At 34.0% G+C, this 19,296-nt stretch overlaps 1 pseudogene; it reads right to left on the bottom strand.

Moving 5' to 3' along the window:
* Positions 1-11,186: 11,186 nt before the first annotated feature.
* LOC121209795 (chitin elicitor receptor kinase 1-like) lies at positions 11,187-18,617 on the bottom strand (annotated as a pseudogene).
* Positions 18,618-19,296: the final 679 nt, after the last annotated feature.

Genomic DNA, 19,296 nt, shown 5'->3' with positions numbered 1-19,296 from the left:
TCAACCTCAACTTTATCGGCGCATAAGGCTCGAGGTTTAAATATCCCAGCTTTAGATCTTGTCACCATTGCATGCATGTTAATAACAGAGACAGGAGAAACATCAGGGGGAGCAGTAGGAGAAACTATAGTAGAAGGAACCTCTTCTCGGTCAGCAGATCTTGAAGTGGAACTCTACGGAGAAACACTACCCGTAGCAGGAAAATTAGACTGAATGCTATCACCATTAGAACTATCCACAGAAGTCTCAACAACAGAGTCTAGACGAATCTTATTAGAAATACATGATCGAACAACTGGTACATACGTAGTAGTATTCAGAGGTAACTGGTCACTGGAGGTAGTAGATAGTGAAGACAGAAATCTATTTTCATCAAACACGACATGACGAGAAACAATAACCTTTCCATTTGGCGTGAGACAGAAATAACCTTTATGATGCAGACTATACCCCAGGAACGTAGACGGTTGAGACCAAAACTCGAGCTTGTGGTTACCAAATGGTCGTAGGTATGGAAAACAACAACAACCAAACACCCGAAGATTATCATATGTTGGAGTGCGATTAAATAAAAACTGAAACGGGTTCTTTCCTTCTAAAACCGATGTGGGTAATCGATTAATGAGATGAGTAGCACTACAAAAAGCATAACCCCGGTAGTCCATTGGTAGATTAGCTTGAGCCAGAAGAGTGATACCAGTCTCAACAACATGTCGGTGTTTACGCTCCGCAACACTATTCTGTTCAGACGTATAGGGGCAGGAAACCCGATGAAGAATCCCCTGATTAGCTAAGACAGAAGAGAAAGCACGGAACTCACCGCCCCAATCACTTTGAAATTGCTTGATATGCTTGCCAAACTGAGTGGAAACCATCTTCTGAAATTGAGTAAAACACTCTACAGCTTGAGATTTCCGACTGATTAGATAAATCCAGGTAAACCGACTAGTCATATCAATAAACGAAACATAATAGAGATTCCCTTCACAAGGAACAGCAGCAGGTCCCCAGAGATCAGAGACTACCAACTCAAACAAATCAACATATTTAGTATTAGATCGCGAAAAAGGTAGCTTATGTGATTTACCCTGCTGACAAGCCACACAAACACCAGTAAGGTGATTTTTATTACAAGAAATTTGACAACTAGCAAGAACATTTTTTACAATAGTATCAGCTGGATGACCCAGTCGTTTATGCCACAAACTAAAAACATCAGTGTTTGGAGAACAATCTTGAAGAGCAGCACTATTAACAAAAGGAATCAAACTACTCGAACTGACTGAGAAATGATATAATCCATCACGAACTTGGCCCCGCAGTAAGATTTCCCGTGTCTGGATGTCCTTAATCACACAATAAGAGGGGTGAAACTCAAAAAACACATTGTTATCAGTAGCGAATTTAGATACAGACAATAAATTCTTCCGAATACTCGGCACACACAGTACATTTGATAAATGTAGTAACTTCTGCGTCGTAGGTATAACCGCATTCCCAACAGACGTAATTTTAGTGGAGACTCCATTACCCATTAAGAGAGAAGAATTACCTGAATACGGAGTGGATCCATGCAAATCGGAATCATTGCGACAGACATGATGGGTAGCCCCTGAGTCTGGACACCAGGACGCATTCCCTACTGGTACTGGAACATACGAGTTAGTGGCATTAAAATTTGAATCATAATGCGTAGAATCAGAGTAATCCGAAGCATGTAACTCAGGAACCCGAGGCGGAAGCCCAACAAACTGAGACGAGGGATATGGTGACGAATCAACACTAAATACACGAGCTCATGGTTTCGTCCACCACGGGGCCTCATGAACAGTCTGCCACGACCGGTCAATACCAACACAATTAGCTGACGGCTCAGGTACAAACGTGCCATCATGTGGACGAGCCTTGATCGGCCCACTAGGCCCACGTGACCGAGGAGCCATCTGACCAGAGGAGTGGCCCAAGGATGTATCACCATGATTAATTCCCATAGCATTTTTATTTGGGCCAACCGCATGCCAATTATCATAAATTGGTTGGTCAACATTAGTAGGTAGCCTATCACTACGTGGAACAAATGGATTAAAACCATAAGTTCCAGCCCCAACATGTGTCTCTCGTGGGACCCAGCTAGCTCCTGCATAATTCGGGCAAGGGTGAGGCCTCCAATTTTGACTAGCAATCCCTCAATTTTGACCGAGCCCCATATCTTTCATGCGTTCATCATCTCGCCCATTTGTCCCAGGAACAAAACCACCCCTTCTTGGCGCCGATGCATCAACCGGAGATGGTTCATCACGATGGTATCAATAATAGCAGTGCTGCGCAAGGTGCCCAAAACGGCTGCATATCTAACATTGAATACGGGAACGGAACGAGCGTTCACGACTACGAGCAGAGAACTGACCTCCTCCACGAAGCGAACTGTCCAACGACGGAAGAGACGGGCCCTCTACTGTATTCACAGTAACCAGTACCTCTTGGACAGACCGCGCCCGGCGAGCTTCGCACTCAATCAAGGCATCTACAAGACGTTGAAACGGCAAGGGGCTCGAGGAGAGGGAAGTGGTCGAAACAATCGAGTCGAAGTCAGATGAAAGGCCGGCTAGAAGAACCGCCGAGTGTTCGGCCTCCGAGATGTGAGATCCAGAGGCTGCAAGCAAAGCACACAAACTAGTGATTTTCTTCACATAGGAGCGAACCGAGAGACTACCTTTCCGAAGGGAGTAAAGCTCATGTCGCAATTGCGATTGCTTCGTGCTTGAATCGGCCTCAAACAGACTGTTGGCCATGAGCCACACATCATGAGCAGTCCTAACATCAGTAAAGGAGGATAAGAAAGACGGGCTAATGATGGAGAGAAGCCAAGAAGTAAGCAAGCTATCTTGCTGATCAAAAACCAGCACAGCAGGATTGACAACAAGACCTCCATCGGATGACTGAATGAACCGTGTCGGAGCCGTCAAGGAGCCATCAAGCAAGCCAAACAGACTGTAGCCTCGAAGAATAAGTCAGATCTGTTGCTGCCACTGCACAAACGAGGCGTCGTCCAACTTCACAACATCATGACGAGGGAACGACGTAACCACCCGATCACCAAGAAAGGTCGAGCCATGGAGCTCCGCAGAATCAGAGTCAGCAGAGTGCGTCGTAGTCATGCCCAAGGATCACCAAGCGAAAGATACCATGAAAGAATACTGAAGAATCAAGGTACTCTTTAGAAACAATTCTTAGAAAGAAACAAAGTAATATTCTCAAAGTAACAAACTTAACTCAGCCCTTTCCACTGGCTAGAATACATGATTATATAGGAAATAGAAGCCTAAACTGCTGTTAACAGAATAGCCTAACAAATTCTAACTGACTAACCACTTATATTAAACACATGTGTATTGTGAATACTATAACACGTACTATCAGTGGATCATGACATATTATCATTAAATTAAACAAAAAAAATATTAAGAACTTGTAAATAAATACTAATAATTTTATTTAAACATTGATCATAACTATTATGAATAAATATTATGACTTTTGAATTTAAGGTCATGGTTTTAAAATTTTAATTTCTTTAACTTTAAAATCTCGAATTTAAGATCTACGACTGAAAGAATAGAATTCATCTCTATAACCTAATAAAGCACACATGCAATGATTTAGAGGCAAAACCATAATTATAGTACGGTGCAATGAAAGGGATTTGCCACCTACCATTCAAATGAAACACAAGTCTATTGCCTTTTGATCATAGTGACCCAACAGCCAGGGCATCCATGGAGTTATTGTAAGTCAAATGCAGAGATATAATCCAATTATCAAAAATATCAAATGTAACACCAATGCTTGCAAAAGCTCGTAACCTATCTGACTTCGTATCCAATGTATTTTTTTAAATGTATTTGAAAGTTTTTTAAAAGGTAATATCCTTATAATAGATACAGAATCAACTTAAACAAACATGATTCAAAGAGTTTTCGAGAGATCATTATGGCTGTAAAAATTCCAAAATTCCAAAATTATGTTTGAATGGCTTATGAATCGAAACTGAAATGATGTTGTAACTTATAATATATACAATTAATAACTTTTAAAATTTACTCTCTAAAACCAACCTACATACCACACTATCTAATAGTCATACAATAAGCACGTAGTTGGAATAAGTTGCATCAAATTTTGACCAGACTAAAAAAATATGATTATATTTATATCAAGATCAACAACCAATACTAATCAAATAAAAACCAAGCATCCACTTCCTAAATCCAAATGAACAAATCTTCCTAAATCCTTAACAGTTTTATTAAAATTAAAGTATTTTAAAACTTAAAAAAAGATAGCCATCAAATTTAGTCTACCTTTTTCCTAAAAGAACATCATTCAATGAGTTTAGCTTTACCATCAGTAGGGTATAGAAATTGTTTTCCAATTACCACATACCAACAAAGTTTGAGAATAGCTAAATACAGTCGTTCTGCAAAAAAAACCCAAGAAATTAACAATGAAATATAAGAAAGTTTAGTTTAAAACTACTTACTAGTACCTGTGTATTCAACAACTCTATTCAAAGTGGAGAGACCATATGTCACATGATTAGTAGCCCCTAAGTCTAGATACCAGACTTGTTCACCAATATTGGTAGAAACCAAATGACATTTTGACTTAGAATGCCCTGACTGAGGAAAGCTGCTTACCTAAAACTTTGTTTTAACTAAGGGAGGCTACCAACTTTGATGAGAAGCATTAGGGACATTCTCTGGTTAGGAGGATAGAGCACATTACCATGCATTGTATGACCACAACATTAGTGTCGTGGAAAGGCACCGTAATTTTGAGAAAACTGGCCTTGGCCTTGATCCACAAGCTGATGATAATTCACTTACATCTACCCCATTGATTCAAATTAGATATATTAGAATACATTTCATTAAATCTATAGTAGCATTTATGCACTACATGTCCAATCTGGACACAAACTTGACATTGAGTCGGTTGTGAGAAAAATGACCTCCACATCCTCTGCAATGATAGTACCTTCTGCCACCTTTAAACTGTTGCTTGTGTCATTGAGTGTAGCTTCTACTCGAAACATTATTGATATGAGTATTCTTGGACTAATCCACTTCATCACACTTCTGTTGTTGAACGACATTAGCTTGTATAGGAAAATTAGCTACAAACTCAAGTTGCCTTGATTCATAATCAGTTAACATTCTAGCAAGAAGTTCAAGAGAGACACTAGTTGCTAAGGCCACTACTCTAACCGACTCATAGTCAATTGGAAGCCTTACAAGAATGATGCTTACTTGTTTTTTTATTATTATTATTATCATAAACAACACTTCCAGGTGTAGACAAAACATCACACATACTTTTGACCTTGGACAAGTACTCTTTTATAGTTAATTGACCCTTTTTTTTCTGAGAATAAAGCATATGCCTTAAACTTAAAATCTTAATACTAGACCGAGTAGCAATTTGTTTCTCAATTTTCACTCATACATCAAAACTAGTAGAAGCACTGGTCAGATAAGGTAAAGCATCAACACACACAATAGATAACAATCAATATTCCAACAACTTATCTTGTTGTTTATGCAACAATATCTCTAGATTATCAATCAACTTTCCATTTGCATCAACTATAAACTAAGTAACATTAATATAACCTAACATATAATCTTGCAAACCATATCCTTCAAGAATGAGCATGATCTGATGTTTTTAAAGAAGAAAGTTGTTCTCACTAAGTTTAACAGTCTTATGTTTTGGAAACTGTTGAACTCTTTTGACCACTCCATGTGATGCCGACATTGGGTCTAAGCTATGAGAATGTACTTGCTTAGTAGCATTTGAAGAAGATTGATGTTGACTACCTCCATTTCTAGAGACCACTTTTGGATCCATAAAGATCAACACAAGAACACTCAATAAGAATCTACCTTAACAACCAAGTAACAACAAAAAGCTCTTCACACAACCAAAATAATTACTGGCTCTGATACCATGTTTGATTCAATCATAGAATAAGAAATTGGAAAACTAAAAAATGGGTCTATTTATTTTATTTCATAAGTTCTAATAATCCTAAAGGATCGAGCATCGTATTTATACAAGGATTGCTAATGAACCAGCTAAGAAACTCAATCTAACAAACAACCTAATTGATTCTCAATTGATACGTTAACTGAAAATGAAGTGACTACATTGAAACAAACTGAATTTAATTGACTTAACTCACACCTATCTCAACTACAATGCCTAACTACTAACAAAATTACCTAACTGCCTAACTAGCCACAGAAGCACCTACACAAACCTTCAGCTAGCAGAACCAAGCTTTCATACCTTAATAAAAATATCCCATGTTTGCAGCGGGTGAGGGATGACGATGTAAAGGTTTGCGGGGTGGGCGGTAAAAGCTTGATCGAAGTGTGTAAAATGCTTTGAAAGGTTTTTAGAGTTTAAGTTGTTGACCCTTCAAAAATTGAAATAAATGCTAGACTTAGGGTACAACCAACATATTAGTGAAAAATATATAAAATAAATATATATTTATTAAAAATCTATATGAAAAAATAGGTCACAAATATATTCATTAAGAATTAATATTATAATCAATTGATGCTTTAGTTATTTGGGCAAACTTTTCTGATAATCACCTAAGTTTTTTGCATGTTTTTGTTTTGATCATTGATTTTTTTTTGTTAATTTAGTGAGTCAATTTCTTATTTTAGTCACTCCACCGTTAAAATGTGTTTGGTCACCAAACAAAATGCTGGCATGGCCTGCTATAATAACATATTTAGCGATTAATGTTTACTCATTTTGTTAATTTTATCTTGATTTTGAAAATTTTAACAAATTTAACCCTCATTAATATTTACACATTGTGTCATTTTGGCCATGATTTTAATGTTAAAAATGTAAATTAAAATTAAAAATATATAAATATATATATAAATATTCAAAAAAATTTAAAAAGATTTATTTAAAAATTTTAAATATATTCAAATTATGTGGTAATACCGAGAATCCATTATCTAAAAGCATGAAGCATATAAATTCAGCAAATTTGTTCAAATGTTTTAATTTGATGGGGTGCTTAATTAAGTTGCTCATTATTCGAAAAAAATAACTGAAAATTGAAACATGGAGAAGAAGATCATCATATCAGGAGATCAAGCTATTTCATGGCGTTTCACTTTGTTCATTTATATATATTCTCCCTTAGGATTTCAGGTATGTAATTTTAATATTCTTTTCATCAGTTTACTATTCTCCACTGGAGATTCTTTGATCAGTTGAGATGCTTGAAAACTTGCTTTTGATACTGAATTTTCACATGCGTGCATGGAAATCTTGCTTTTATACAACATGTTTGAGACATTGATTTCTGTGTCTAAATATAATTTACAGCTAATATGTTGTCAATGGAGATTCCCTAGAAACAAACAAGAAAGCTCTGCTGAACCTGAATACATTCCTGGAAGAACACAAACGAGTAAACCGATTAAAATAATTAGAATGGAACCTTGATGAATCCATTTCAGCATGTCAGGGCAGGGAATCTGTTGTTCTTCATCGTCCGCTATCAGAGGCGAAGCCAGAAAATTTTTTTAGGGGGGCCGGATGAAATTTTAATTTTTTATAGTTTATATTTTTATAATCTGTAAAGAATTAAATTGAATTTTTATAATTTTAGAGGGGGCCAAAGTGCAATTTTACCTTTACTAATTTAAAAATTTTAAAAAATTTTAAGGGCCTAAAATGAAAATTTCCATTTTAGGGGGGCCGGGCCCATGCCAGCCCCTGGCTACGCCCCTGTCCACTATTGAACAACAAAGAGCCATCCGAATAAACCTGTCTTGAAACAACACTTCCGGGGAAATGTTCCATAATTTCTCAGCTTTAACAAGTCTTAATTCAACACCTCGATCACTCGAGCAACACCATCGCCAGAGCCGTACCGGACGATTTGAACCGATGCAATAGCCTTGTCTGTTTCTAAGGTTAACAAATTTGCTGAATTTATATGCTTGATGCTTTTAGATAATTGATTTTGGGTGCTGCCCACATAGTTTGAATATATTTAAAATCTTAAATACCTCCTTTTATAATTTTTTTTGAATATTGTATATTAAATTGACAGATATGTAAATGTTAATTGTTAAATTTATTGAAATTTTCAAAGTCAAAGATTAAATTAACAAAATGAGTAAACATTGAGGGCTAATTTGTTATTATACCAGACTCGTCAGCATTCCATATGATAACCAAACACATTTTAAGGGTGGAGTAATAAAAATAAAAAATTGCTTTTAACGAGGGTGTGACTAAATTAACAAATATATATATATATAGTGATCAAAGCAGGAACAGGCTAAAACTTAAGTGATTATCTGAGCAGTTACTCTAGTTACAATGGTAAAATTAATGGTTTATTTTGCATGGTTTATTAATGGTTTGTTTGACTCACACCAACTCAATAAATGACTAAAGGTTATTTAAATGGTTAATTGAGTTAATGTCAATAATGAATAGAGTTTTAATTCAGTTTAAAAAAATATCAATTTTTTTTATAAAGTATCAAATATTAATATTTTTTATATTTTACATAAAATCTTAAAAAATTAAAAAATAATTTTATTTAAAAGGATAATAATGTTTTTTATAAAAAAAATTAAATGGCGTTAAAATCAATGTGATTATTTATTAATTATTTCCAAAATTTTATAATGTTTTTATGAGAATTTAAAAAATACATTATCAATTATTATTTAAATTTAATTTTTATAGTGACACTTAGAAGTTGTATATGTATTTTAGTTGAAATATAATGTTAAATTATGTCGTATAGAGTACCATAAGTTTATGTTTCAGATAGAAATAATATACAATCAATTCTCATTACAATGATCCCATTTGTCTACCAAAAGTTTTGAATGTTACAGGAAGGTTATTGTAACAATGTTGGAGATTTAGATCATATTTAATTTTTAAATTTTTTAAATTAAAAATTATGAAATATTAATAAGATTTAGTAAGATTTAAAACTTATTTTTAAAAAATTTATTAATATAATACCAGATTATTTTTATTTAAGAAAATATTATTAATATATTTTAGGGAAGGTTCAAATATTTTATTAAAATAATATCTTAACAAGAAATTAGAATTTTTATTTCACTCAATCATAGAACTAATCTATTTATATTCTGTAATATATTTAAAAGTAAAAGTTTGGAGACAGTAACAAAATTCGAAATAGCATAATTTAATTTAATAAATTTAATAATTATTTTTTGGTGATGACTGAAGTTTTAAATTTTAAAATATATAAAAACAAGAAATAACCAAATTAAAGTATAAAAATTAAATAAATAACTTTTATAAAGTGCAGAAAGTAATAGCATAATTTAACCTAACACAAACTTTTTTTTGAAAGGTAAATTCATTAATTTATTCAATGAATTGAACCATAGAATTCAGAGAAAAAAATATCAAACACTCATTGTAAATAGTGAAGGGCAAGCTCCATCAATACAATAAAGGTTTTTCCCTCAGTATCAATATAACATTATGACACGTTGACAATTAGCTTTATCACAACTCAAGCACTACATATCTGGAGTGATTGCAAACACTTAATACGATAAGGAAATCAGCCCCGGATGGTCCAAAGCGGCAAGCAAAAAATCGACAAAAGAATCGAATATTCACCAAACTAGAGAGGACAATAACAAAATCACCCCTAAAATCACTTGTAAAACTAAGATTACATGCATAAGTAATACCAAAAAAACGTGCTACAAGAGCAGACAAAAACTTTTAAAACTGAAGACTTATTAAACAATGAAAAAATAAACAAAAAACATATAAAACTTAAGACAACACAGATCCAAATTGATGCGTGAAATTATTTTTTATTCTAAAATACTCTCAAAACAGAAACATATTAAAAAATTGACGAAGAGTCCAGTAGAGTTTTAGCGAACGACAGACATCGTCATTTGTCCATCACAACTTGCGTAGACAACAAAGATATCCATAAAATATATTTGCAAATTGAAAAGAGAGAAGATATATGTAGTGAATGAGAATAAGAAAGAAACAAAGGGTTGATGATAGAGGAAAAAGGTGGGTGATAACCAACCCGGAGACTGGCACCGTTGCTGAGAAAAAAAAAGATGAAATATTATTTATTTCTATTTGTATTTATTTATGAAAAAAAGTATAAAAGGGTAGTAAAAAATGGAAAAAGGAAAAAGGAAAAAAAAATAGGGGAAGTATGAAAGATAAAAGGATGTTTTAGTAAGATGTTGGCACATGTAACCAATTGACATTTAATTGAAAATTTATTACAGTGATTGAAAAAAAAATTATTTGAAATGTTAAAGATTGAATTAAAATATATTGAAATTTGAATATAAATATAATCTTGATTCCTGCTATAAAGACTTTGGATGGAATTAACCATCAAAACTTATATTAATAGAAAATATTTTAACTTAATATCCCTAATACAAATATAATTTTCCAATTTAAGATGATTTGATAACTATTTCAAAATTTTAAAAATATTAAAATAATATTTATGACTAGTAATTATAATTTTTTTATATTTTTTAAGTTTTTATTATTTATGTTCAAAGCTTAGAACTATCATTCTTAATAATATCGTTTTTTAAAAAATAATGTTACAAATTAATAATTAGATCATATCGATTTTATTTATTTTTTGTTTGAATATCAAATCGATTTGGTTCAAATTAAAAAAAAAAAAAAAACCTTAGCTCACCAGTTACTAGTCCTTCTAACCTAAGCTCCTTATAATTTTAAAAAGAAAACAATGCCATTAGAACGAATAAGTATAAAATCCTTGGAAGTGAGAATGTTGAATTATATTTGATCAAAACCCAAACGTTGCAATGGTAGTTTTATAATTTATGGAAGGGACTAATGTTGAATCTATTCAATCTCTATCACTCAAGTGATGCAGTTGATATCACAACCTATAACATCAATTCTACATAATTTATTAATCAAGTCCCTTAATTTGAAATTTGAAATCTTAATTAACATTAAATAAAGGGCTCAAAATGAACAACCCAATTCTCCTTCCCTAAAAAGATGTTATTCTAATCCACTTTATACCCAACATATGTAATGTATCTTGAAAATCACTTTAAATAAGTAATTTTTTTAAGATGACAAAAAAGTATAAATAAAAAAATTATGGTTATGATACAAGGGACGAGGGAAGGCAATAGAAGATCCTAGGATTCAAAGTGACTAGAAGTAAATCTCGGTGTTTCCATTAGAAAAAGAGCTGTAATTCACAGCAACAAAGGTCTTACCATTCATTCCTGTTCGCTGATCTATCGTCCGGACATAAGGTTGACAACAGCTTGATTTTCGTAGAAAGTACCAACATCCCAATCCTCTGTTGTGGATGATAGAGTCATTAGGGCAACCACTATTGACCTCATACTTGGTCGTAGTTGAGGGTTTTCTTGTGTGCAAGCTTTGGCAAGCTGAGCCATCTGCAATATAAAAACAGCCACCTCTGTTTTGTCATATCAAAATCGTTGAAAAAAAATCCACATGCATATCATTTCCCCAGGAATTGCTCTCACCTTGAATACGGAGTCAAGTGGGTAATTATCTCCAAGCCTCGGATCAATAAGTTTGCACAGCCCTGCTTTAGGATCAGGCTCATCAAGACCACCCTCGAACTGCACAAGGAGAAAATATTAACCACAGTGTCTCCATTTATTAAAATTGATTTGCTAAAAGAATTACTCCAGATATGCGTATAGCATCATAATGTTTAATGTTTTTTGCTCAAATCACATTCCAACTGTAACAAAAAAAAATTGTACCTTTTGGAATTTAGCTCATCTGTCATCACTTGGAATAAAGGGATTTAAACGATACTAACCAGAGCAACCAGACCCTTCGTTTCAGCGGGGGAGCTGTTTGCTTTGACAATAGCTTCTTTAGCAGAAATCAGCTCATACAGCACAACCCCAAAGGCAAATACATCTATTTTAGGAGAAACATCGCCATATTGAGCGTATCTGCAGACAAAATGGATAAAGTTAGTCCATTTTTTAAAACACCAACCTTAAAGAAAGATGGCAAACTCCTTGGTGGCATACCCCTTAGGAAGCAAACAAAGTTTTAATTAACAAAATTTTTTTCTTGTTTTTTCCAGAGCTTCTTTACTACCTACACTTTTAGATTTTATCCTATATGGAATAAATATGAACTGGACAACCTAAGGGTTAACAAATAGTAATTGGTTCATTTCCATAATAAAGAAGAGAATTAGTGTTTTCTGTCAATAGCATCTGGCTTTAGAAACATAAGCATGATAATTGAATGTTAATTCATGTCTATAATGCTGCAGAACTATGTTCTACATCCTCCCCCTTTTTTGTTGTACAACCTCAATACCAATTGTTAATCTAAGTTGATTCACAATCCTTTAAACCATTTTTGGAATCCGTTTTAGGGTTTTTTATAAATATAATTTTAAAAAATTAGTTAATTATGAAGAATGGAGTGTTTGTTACAATAATTTTGGATGCCGCTTGACATATTAGCAACATCAATAAATTTAAAAAAAATTTGACAAGAAAGAAAAAGTAGAAAAAGTGGAAAAACTATTTTTTTGATTGGCGGCACCCATTGATTAAATAAAAAAAACTGTTTTTTTAACAACTTCATTATATGTTCTGATAATATCTATTCTTTTTTGACATAATGCCTAGAACTACTCATAGTACTTTCTCAACCTATAGATAGGAGATTAATGCACTTCAGCGCACTCAAACTCATGTCCTTTTAACTTGATAACCACACTTATACTAATCGAGTTAAGACTCAATCGGTAAAAAAAATTTATTGTTTTATGAATTAAATGCAAGGAAAAGACATTAAATGTAGAGCAAAGGCATTAAGGCATTAAATGCAAGAAAAAAGCTATTGTCCAATGCTGGGACCACAAATTAGGGTTTTTTTTTTCACTTTTTCATTTGTTCTTTTACAATCAATTTTTTTTAAATTCACCGGTACTGTCAATGTGTCAGGCGGCACCACAATTTTTTTTTTCACTTTTTCAGCTTTTTTTACTTTACTATTAGATTTTTTTTAAAAAAAATTACCGGTACCGTCAATGTATTAAGCGACACTTAAAACTATGATAGTAGACACCCTATTTTTGTAATTAATTAATTCTTTAATATTATTTTTATAAAAAAGACCCCTTTTACAAACAGAATTTAAATACTGAGTCATACATAACATAAGTTTTTTGGGCTTTGTGTTTCAGAAAATAAATAAATAAATAAATAAACCAACTTAGAATATTAAACCTAGCCGAAGTAATTCTATAGGTTTTGGTTCCTATGCCTACGTCTGTTTGATTTAATTTAGAAGATTATGAATTACAATATCCAAGCCAAATATTATGCAAACTATCTGAAGCTCCTCCAGTCGCAAATTCATTGACTAGAGGCAATTTACAAAATATATGGTCTCTAACAGCAGTTGTTGCTAAGTTGCTAACATTAAACTGGATACGAAGGTAGACATATCATGCAGCTTAGTTATTTGTATAAGGGATCATTGGCCTCTATGGTCATAAACCTACTGAATAGGAGAGTCTAGCCAGTTGTTGAACTTATGGCCTGTCCTTAACAATAGCTAGTAACTTACAAATTACTTCAAATTAATTAGAATAAATTTGTGGAAAACAAAGATACCAACGTAGACACACCAAATCAGCTAATAATTTGTACAAAAGATCATTGGCCTATAAACCTACTGAGGAGGAGACAATTAGTCTAGCCAGTTGTTGAACTTATGGCTGGTCCTAAAAAACAGCAGCTAACGAGTTACAAATTACTTGGAATTAATAAGAACAAAATTTATCTTACTCTGGTGGCATGTATCCAAATGTCCCAACAAGACGTGTGGGTAGGGATGAATTTCCAACCTCTGTCAGTTTTGTTAATCCAAAATCTGCAACCTGCATTGATGTTAAAAATTGATTAAAGTGCAATTATAACAAGAAGCTTTCAAACAGTCGACCCGATGAGAGATCAGGAAGGAATAACCTTTGCACGGAACTTTTTGTCTATCAATATATTAGCTGATTTAATGTCCCGATGAATGTAAACAGGGACAGTATGCTCGTGAATATATTCAAGACCTCTGGCTGAGTCGAGGGCAATTTGCACTCGAGTAGACCAAGGAAGTGGCTCCCTGCCTGGAAATAAACAATAGAATCCCATTAGTGCTGCTCTGAATCAATTGCATTTGGGATAGTTTCAGCGTAAGAAATCTCACCTGAGCCTCGCAAATGCTGACTTAGATTGCCATTCTCAATGTATTCGTACACTAGGAAAAGAGAGCCTTCAACACAGTATCCAATTAAACGCACCTGTATTGGACAAACACATTAATATTCACTTTGAAGATAAATAACAAAAATAGGAATTTTAGAAGGTCATAGATGAAAGAGGATGTTTATAAAGGAAGAAAAACTTATAAACGAAGAGGCCAATGAATTCCACTACAATGATTGAAAAGTTAAACAACTTAATTACTTGTGCATTGTCACAACTGCAAAGAAATGTATAGTAGACTCAGTGAGAATCTAATTCTGCATGATACCATAAACTCCATTCAATTATCTGTATTAAGTTTCTTAACATTAAGGAAAATAAGAGTTAGGGCAAATAATGCATGAAAAACTGTGCCATATGTGGATATAGACAACTCCTCTGACTCATTGAACTACAGAGAACAAAAATCTGGCCTTTGGCTTATGGCCTATGGGCCGCACCTAGAATATTAACAAAATGTTTTCTAGACTCACAGATAAAAGTAACATTTAAGAAATGTTTTCTAGTTAATGAAAAACAATTATTCAAAGATATCTGCCTTCGAAGCATGAGAAAAAGAAAGTACATTACCAGGTTCAGGTGATGAACATGTGTCAAAACCTTCAATTCAGCTAGAAATTCTTTGGTTGCCTGCATATCCATCTTCTTGATTGCAGCTTCCTGCACAATAATTAATAAAGAGATGTGACATATGGAATCAACACAAGATGGCAATGATTCATTGATGCAGGGATATTAACTGTAAAAAACATTGAGTAATCTAACAATTCAGAAAAATGTTTGAACATTTTCAATATATATAATGTTCCATAATTACAAATGAAAAGTTATAAGTAACCAAAAGGTATGTACCTTGATTATTATCCAAAAGTTGTCAATATTTATGCCATTTAATTATTAACAAATAGTCATAATTATTCAGGTAAACATTTAGATAATTGTGTTCCTATAAAGATATATGAAAACTTTTAGAAATAGGAGTCAAATTTCATTTACCTGATATATCAGAAAAACACATCAAAAGTTTTTTTTCTATTCTCCCACCATCTTTTATATTCTTAGATTATTCTATAAAAAATTACTACAGAAATTCTTTATAGAAATTAATGTCCTTGTTACGCTCCGCTCAGTGCTCAATGAACTGTTTCCGTTAGTGTAAAACTTAGATAGTCATTGGGTTTCATTGTATCCTCGAGGTTCATTTGCTAGTAACTCTTTTACACACCATAATATAGGTGGCAGCAGATAAAACCTTAAAAAAAGTGAGTATTGATATACGCCTTAAAAGCCTTCATTAATTTCTCATAAGTTTATTTTATCCCCACACCAACAAAAAATACTAGCGTGCATATGTATTTTTATTGTATTTCTTAAATGTAAGAAGTGGCAAAGTTGTGCTTCCTAATATAGGACACATCTCATTCATGCATCTTTCACGTGCATTCCTCGTCAGTTTAGATGCTCAACTATAGCAATCAGGCTTGAGCTCTATATCCAACTATCCACATAAAGTACATTACAAAATCTTGGACAGAAATGCAAGCAAATTACAGATGCAAATGAACATCCACCAAACTGTGGTATTCTGAATTTTCATCCTCTTAAACTCTAATATGTGGCTACAAAAAGGTTTTTCTTTCCCTCAATAATATTAGCAAGAAACCCAAGTGATCTCTTCTCCAATCTACAATTTTTCTCTCTAAAGTAACATGCCAAACTTTGAGACAGTCCCTAAAGCTTAGTCCATATTCAATAAGTACAAGGCAGCTAACGATTACTTACTTAACGTTAACAGAAGCACCCAATAGATTTTTTTTTTCCATAATTTAATAACAAAAACAAAAGACTACACAACTACAAACCTCGCCTCTCAGATTTGCATAGTAAACAGCCCCAAAGCCACCTTCACCAATCTTTTTAGCCATACTAAAATTATCAGTCGCCTGGGCAAGTTCTTCATAAGAGAACTCAACTGATTTGTCAACGGAAATGCCAGTAAGGCCTGGAGAAGCAGCAACAGCCGGAGTTGATTCCACTGCTTTACTTCCAAAAGCTAAACAATTCCCACCAACAAAAGAAAGATAGAGAAGAAAAAAAAGCAGGGGCCAATCAGCAATTGAGATAAACGTAATCAAGATTTACTAGCAAAGTACAGTGTGATTTTGTTTTTGTAATTAACAAATAGATAATCCCAATCTCTCAGCAAGAATTTAAGGTGCAAATTCTTGAATAGAGAACTTTAGGGGATTAGAAATAAGACAAAGCATGTTCTTTTGCTCTACATTCTGGAATAAAGGGCCGTACATCTAGCGGGTTTGCTAATTAATCACCTATGTTTTCAGGGATTCAACTGGCAGCACAGTCTAAAACACTTGTAAAAAAACAATAAATTTGTGAAATAATCTTTAGTTGGCTAAAATCTCACAATTACATATATAAGAAAAAGGGGAAAGAGAAGCAGCAGGGTTACCATTTCCAACTTGAGCTAATAAATCCTGGGAGTCTGTCGAGGACAATGTTTCTCCCTTTACCTTCTTCTTTCGGAAAAATCCAATATATACACCAATTCCCAGCAACAGCAATACCACTATGGCTGCTATAGATATCCCAGCAATAACTCCACCCGAAATTCCTGATTATGTAAAAACAACATATAAGCTCAAAGTATAAAAAGGTTTCCGGTCAATCAGAATACCAATATCATAATCATGACAAAAGCAACATGCACGGAAGGCCAAATCACCTGTGCTGCAAAACAGAAAGAACGAATGAACTGATTCAGAAAATGTAAAGATTCAAAGTCGAAACAAATGATAATAATACAACAAACTATTTTTAAAGTTTAAAGCTGCGTTAACTACCTTGATTGGATGGGTGGAAAATTACCATTAGCATCTGTACAAGAAAAAGAAATTCCTTCAGTGAGGTGAATTTACATTTATTCATGACAGTTGGCGTAACAAAGCATAATGCCTTGCCCTAGGTGTTTAAAACCAACAAGTTAACTAATTGTAAAACTCCCGTGGCCGTGGGTAATCTGAAAGAACAAACTAGAAATGAAATAATTGCATGTAGTTTGCAATTTTCTCAGGCATAAATGTTCCCAAAAATCGACCTGAATGATTATTGGACACGGAGCATGCTGAGCAAAATGAAGATGCTTGTAATTGTTGATGACAGTGAAAACAATCCATCTTTTAGAAAACGCAATGAACGCCACATCACTTTATACAGTAGCACAACAATCATGACTTTCAGCTAAACTTTCCGTTTGATCAACCCCACTCCTATAGAGTGAATCCTACCCCCCCCCCAACAACAAAAAGCCTTTTTATTTTATAAACACAAAATCAAACAAAAATGCTAATGAGAGCAAATCTGCTCCGTATGGACAATAAAATTCTACAACAAAATTATTCCATTTTCACTTACCTATAAATTAAACAAAAAATGTTAAAAGAAATCACCTCTTCCCGGGATAAATACCAGACCAGCCCCTGAGCTGAAATTCACCCCGGGGTTGTATCTCTGCACCAACCCCGACAAATCCGATGACAGATTCACCTGAGTCAAGACATAACTCAAATTCTCCCCCGGTCGGAGCGGATATGTAATAAACAGCCCGTAATCCTTCGAAATAGTAGCGTCACCGCACGAACAATTAACCACCACCCTAACCGTCCCAGTATCCGGTATATTCGTCGGCGGATAGGTATTGAACGGCAGCAACCAATTAACCGTTGTCAAGTTCGAGTAGTATTCTGTGGCGATCTTGTAGTAAGTGTCGTTGGACCTAACTCTGTAGCTGAACTCGTGGGCGGGTAATGAGCCGTTGATGCAATCGCAAGGGAAAGGAACATTGAGTCTAGTACCACTTTCGACGCTGTCTTTGTTGGCAACTTGTTTGTTGTAACTAAGGATTGAGTCGAAATTTAACGTGGAGGAAGGAGCAAGGGTCGAATTAAAAAGCTCGGATACGAAGGTCAAGTTTGATTCTGGCGGAACGTAGTAGGATGCTAAGGCCGTGCAGCTTCTGGTGCATCTTGATTCTACTGAAATGGAGAAAGTTCAGATAAAAAGCAACGGAATTGGGAATAATTTAAGTAGCATTTTGGATTGTGAAATCCCTACGTTGGGATTTTGGGGGTTTTGATAGTCCAAGTCAAGGAAGAGGTTGGATGATATTTCAGAGCTGAGACCGTTGAGCTTAGTCGTTGGAAAAGAAACAGTAGTAGAACAAAAGTATGATGAGGTGGCAAATCATTATTGGGAGTCATTTTGACTCTTTTTCTTTTCATTGTATTGATTGTCGTATTGCGTACGGTTGTGTGTCGTACCAAGCGGTTCACATAACGATATAATCACTAGATATATTATAGACATGATAAAATGAATTTTAAGAAAATATAAATACTATTTCTCAAATAAATACTATGCAAATACAATTCTAGATTTTGGCTAATTTACATATATATGTGGCTTTTTTACACCAATATTATAAAATAAAAAATTAAATTCAAAAATAAGATATTTAAGGGGTAGAGGGTGGTGCATAGGCGGCACCATCTTATTTTTTTTGGCACGGTTTCATGTAAAAAAATTAATATTTTAATGGGCCACATCATTATGATTGGTAGCATCCAAAATATATAGGTATATACTAAATTTGGTTATAAAATATTGGTATAGGTCAGGAAGAGGCAATGCCAGGCAGGTAGGCGGCACCAGTCACACCTCCCTGACAGGCAACACTGGTGCCATGCTTCAATCTCGTCCGTCAGCATTGTCTAGTCACATCCTCGAGCCTCGAGAAGAAAGAGAAGAAAGATGGAGAGTGATTTGGGTGACCTTATAACCATGACCCCTCTTGTACAGA

Source organism: Gossypium hirsutum, chromosome A11 (genome assembly GCF_007990345.1).
Source record: "Gossypium hirsutum isolate 1008001.06 chromosome A11, Gossypium_hirsutum_v2.1, whole genome shotgun sequence".
NCBI classification, from domain to species: domain Eukaryota; kingdom Viridiplantae; phylum Streptophyta; class Magnoliopsida; order Malvales; family Malvaceae; genus Gossypium; species Gossypium hirsutum.
Note: the sequence above shows the minus strand (reverse complement) of the source record. Positions and strands in the feature narration are given on the sequence as shown.